The sequence below is a fragment of the Quercus lobata genome, chromosome 11 (assembly GCF_001633185.2).
Source record: "Quercus lobata isolate SW786 chromosome 11, ValleyOak3.0 Primary Assembly, whole genome shotgun sequence".
NCBI lineage: Eukaryota > Viridiplantae > Streptophyta > Magnoliopsida > Fagales > Fagaceae > Quercus > Quercus lobata.
Window position 1 is genome coordinate 49,446,661 of NC_044914.1, and position 5,327 is coordinate 49,451,987.

The following is a 5,327-nucleotide window of genomic DNA, read 5'->3' on the forward strand; positions in this document are numbered from 1 at the left end:
TCATCCCGTAGAATCAGTAGCATCACTGGACCCTGAAGATGTAGCCTCATTCTCTGCTAAAGTATAATGTGATGACCCAAGCATATCTAATGGGAGAAGAACAGGTAATGAAACTTCAAATTTGAGCACTTGAATTGCTTGCCTCATTGAAGAAGGCCTACGATCAACATTGGAGTGAGCACACCAAAGACCAACAATCAATAAGCACTTCATTTCTCGTTGCTCAAAATGTCCACCTAGCCTTTTGTCAGCTGCTTCAAGGACCTGTCCTCTCCCATGGAGCTCCCGAACCCACTCCAACATGACTACTTGATCTTGTGGGGCCCTATGGTCAATTGGTTTTCTTCCACAAGCTATCTCCAATGCAACGATTCCAAAACTATAGACATCTGATTCCTTACTAGCCTTACCTGTTACCACAGATTCTGGATCTATGTAGCCCTGGGTGCCTGCCACATCAGTAGTCCATGACCCCCTGCCATGGTCCACAAGCCTAGCTAACCCAAAATCCCCAAGTTTAGCATTGAAGTTTGAATCAAGCATAATGTTATTTGATTTTATATCCCTATGCAGTACGCATTGTTCCTGTTAGAGATATATATTAGACATATTAGCCCAATGTAATAGGCCCAAGCCCATTCTTGCTTGTACTAGTAGTCTAGGGTTTAGTCGCCTATATATACTCATGTTAGGGTTCATTGTAACACAGGTTATTGTACTACACTCTCATACAATAAAGATGTAGCCCTTAGGGATTCCTCCGTGGATGTAGGCCGTCAAGGTTGAATCACGTAACCTTATGTTCTCAGTGTTTCTATTTTATGCTTCTCCTTCCGCATCTACTCTAGCATTCACAACATGGTATAACACATTTCAATGCTAATATTTAACATGGTATCAGAGCCAAACTTCGTTCTTGGCATCAAACAAACATCTCTAGCAAGCAAAGAAGATTCTCATGTGCACACCACCATCAAAAGTAACATGCTTGTCGGCTGGATCTAGACTCCACGGCATCTCGCAGCCGCTATGGCTCTCACTGCTGTGTCCAGATCTTCAAACCCAAGCAATCAGTGTCTCTCCCTATCAGATCTGTGCACATCAAGCCTTCGCCTGATGAAACCAACAAGACATACGTGCTCCACAGCATATCGTGACCAAAACCCAGAAACCCGACCTCCAACGGCAGCCGCACGCGCCACCACGCGCGACTAATGGCTCCTAGAACTCTCACACGCGCTGTTGAAGATTCTTGACTCCCAGCTAGGATCTCAGTCACACGCGCCGCCAAGACGGCCTTGTCGTCCACCGATCCACTTGGCCTGAGAATCTGGTAATCATACGAGGTCACACGCGCCAACACGCGCCGCCTGCGTTTTCGGATCTTTCCCACGCACCGCCACGATTTCCTATTGTGTAGTTCATCCGTTGGCCACACGTGCCGTCCTATCGGCCATGTCGACCACCGACCTGCCTACGGAAGAAATATTGCTTTCAACCGATGTTGCACGCGCCTCCACGCGCTACCTGGGTTTCTGGCTTCTCCTCCACACGCCGGTGAACATCGCACGCTCCTGCCAGCGCCAGAAAACTACTGCTTATGTCATTTGACGTCACCGGATGACGTCATCACTCCACGTCAGCAGCCATGCAAGCACCTCCACATCAGCCCTAGTCCACGTCAGCGACACGTCATCAGCCATGTCAGCAGTGTCGTCTTGTCAGCACCACGTCACCTAGCTGATCGTTGACCCGGACCGACCCGACCCGGACCACCCGGATCTGACCCGTGAGCACTTTGACTGTTGACTTTGACTTTGGACTAGTTGACTTTGACTTTTGCGTTGACTTTTGACCAAAAGTCAAAATTTCCAAAATGGCCTATCTTGCTCAGTTTTTCGCGTAGATTCCGATTTTGGGCTCCGTTTCTGCATTTGAGACTCCAAAATTAGTCAATTGGCACATTCTTCATTATGGTTTCTTCAAAGGCATTCTTCAAGGCATCTCCAAGTGATCTTCTCATACTTATCCAACCTCAAGCCTTCATTGAGCTTCCGCCTTGAGTTTGAGGGAGGGTGTTAGAGATATATATTAGACATATTAGCCCAATGTAATAGGCCCAAGCCCATTCTTGCTTGTACTAGTAGTCTAGGGTTTAGTCGCCTATATATACTCATGTTAGAGTTCATTGTAACACATGTTATTGTACTACACTCTCATACAATAAAGATGTAGCCCTTAGGGATTCCTCCGTGGATGTAGGCCGTCAAGGCTGAACCACGTAATCCTCGTGTTCTCAGTGTTCCTATTCTATGCTTCTTCTTCCGCATCCACTCTAGCATTCACAACATGATATAACACATCTCAATGCTAATATTTAACAGTTCCCATTCTTTATGCAAGTAAAGTAAGGTTGAGGCCATGCCTTGAGCAACTTTATACCTTGTTGCCCATATCATTATGCTTTCTTCTTTAAAAAGATGTAAATCTAAGCTTCTATTGGGCATGAAATCATAGAAAAGTAAGAGTTCTCCTCTTCTTTCGCGGCACTAACCAATGAGTCACATTAAATTTTTATGTCTCAATTGACTAATGATTTTCACTTCTGATGCATACTCTCTTATCCCTTGTTTAGATTCTTTTGATATCCTCTTAACAGCAACAAAGGAGTTTGAGTTGCTTAGAAATCCCTTATAAACCCCACCAAATCCTCCCTGACCTAGCTTTTTGAAAGTTCAAATATGTGTATAAACACCCTTGAATGTTTAGACCCCCAAAAACAAAATAACCAATTCAAGCTTTATGACAAACAACTAGTGTGTGGAAAATGAACATAAGCTATAAACAAAATTGGAAATCAATCTAAGCCAATTATAAATCACATCCACAGCAGAAAATAAAAGGCAAAGATAAAGGGAAGAGAGATGCAAACACAAGGACAACACACGATGTGTTATCGAAGAGGAAACCGAAGCCCTCGGCGTAAAACCTCTCCGCCGCTCTCCAAGCGGTCAATAATCCACTAGAAAATGTAGTTGTGATACATGAACAGCAATAGACCCTCTAAGCCTAATCTACCTGATGTACCTAAGCCCTCCAAGTTTCTTGCTCCAACGAGGTTGCGCCGAACCTTTTTCTTCTCTAGCTTACTGGATTCCGCTACTAGACCGTAGCATCCACCATCCTTGGCATCTTCCAATGCTTCCCAAAGTTCCAAAAACACTCAACACTCTAAATTGGTGTGGGTAGTGTTTGGATAGAAATCTCCTCTCAATAGGTATGACAATGAGAGAGGGAATGAGAAGAGACTATAAAGGTTTCTCTCTAAGAATGAGTAGCTCTCTCTAATTGGGTGGGTGTTTTGAAGAAACCTCTCTTAGGGTTTTTCTTTCTGAATAGCCAGCCATATTTTGTAGGAATGAGGGGTATTTATACTGGTGTGAGAATGGAATGCAAAGAGTCAATTTTTCCAAAACAGGGCTGGCTAGCGACTTGACCTCGCGACTTGACTGAGTTGCGAGTTCAAGCCGCGAGCTAACTGAGTGGCCAGTCTGGATTTTTGTCCTGTAGTGCTCCAGCTGGCATGATTGTTCAGCTCCCCTGCACGCTCTGCACGTGTGCAACTTTTGGCGGCTTGCAAGCCGCGAGCCTCGCGCGAGATCAAGCCGCGAGTCCCTGCTTTACTGCACAGTCTTGAGCATTTCTTCACACTCTCTCACACACTACTCTTACATGATTCCCACCTAAATACAAGGTTTCTAAGTGCTGTATTACAAGCAAATTTGTCACGGAATAAAGCCAACACATGGTTGATTAAATTCAACCTTACACTTTTCTTTATCGTTAAAATCATTAGTCACACGAGCCAATTCATCATATGAAAACTTCTTAGGTGATCCTGTTCCCTATTCAAAATCTTCATCAAAGTCATCATCAAGGGCATGATCGTCTTCTTTATCCTTCCTATTCCTCTTCCACAAGGAAAACAAAATCAAAGCTAACCCACTAACCAAAAAAAATCCACCAGCATGAAACCTCATGATCATGACTAACCCAAAGGTGCCGTTTTTTTTAGGGTTTGGGGCTGGATTGGGGATTGAAGTATCCATAACTGGATCTATTGGGTTGGATATGTTATTATCAATTTCCAAACTTGAACTAAAATCCCATGAACAAAGGATATGAGTTGTAGTATTTCCTTTTGCGGCTGAGAACCCAAATCTAACCCATTCAGGTAGTACATCTCTCAAATCAATAATTTGAGAAAGGAATTGTATTTCATTACCACTTCTATTAAAAATAGTGAAGACAACACTCAAATTATAGGAACTAGAATTATAACTAATCCAAGCTTCATTGATTTGGCCTTCCCTAATTGCAGTTTTACTAGGCCATGAAGAAGGATTAATAGATTGCATGGATTTAATATCAATACCTACGTGCTCCCCGTCTGGATCCCAGACCTTATTCTTGTAGATATCAAGCTCCACTGCAACGAAATGATTAGCATCTGTATTTCTTTCTTGGTCATCGAAAGCAAGAACCAGACCGCCAAATTAGGGAGTTGTGTGCCGTTAGGTGCAAGGAAGAAGGCAAGCCCGTCTGTGTATATAGGATCATTTGGTGATTTAATAACAAAGGTAAAATGTGGGTTGTGAAATCTGTGAGGTTTCTAGATGCTTCGTCCCACAGGTGCATTACGTGGCTCGACCCACAAATGCTTGCGATTTCATGTTGCCTGTGAGCTTGATGACTTGGTTTTCAGCGTAAGCAGATAATTCATAGGAGATGTTTTGGTTATCAGAACTAAAATAAGTGTAGTTGAAGGATATAGCACTTGTAAATGGGTGTAGTTGAGAGAAGAAACTGGTGATTATGAAGGTATAAAAGAGTGTGGGAAGCTGAGGGGATTGGACATGAGTGAGCTTGACCATGATTGGAACTTTAATCTTGAAGGTGTAAACAACCACTTTGGGAACTTTGAAGTATGGTTGGGATAGATATATTGCAGAGTGTGAATTGAATCAATGTAGCTAAACTAATTGGAAATTTTCTGTGGGCAAACTAGGTCAATAGTGGTTTCCAAGCTAATAGGGTAAACCTAATATCGACGAATAAAATACAATTAAAATAAACCTTAATGTGTACCAAGAAAATAAGATTAAAATATAAAAACTTAAAACTGCTAAACTCCAAACCTTAAGAGTTGGAGTTTCTTATTTGTCTCACTCTCTTGTGCCTATTCTGTTAAACTTAAATTGATAAAAATAATGATAAAAAAGGTGCGTAAGATGAGTTACGTCACTGCCGTCTGGCCTAAACGGATA

General features: G+C 42.6%; 1 pseudogene; it reads right to left on the reverse strand.

Annotated features, from left to right (window-relative positions):
- LOC115967061 lies at positions 1-4,934 on the reverse strand (annotated as a pseudogene).
- Positions 4,935-5,327: the final 393 nt, after the last annotated feature.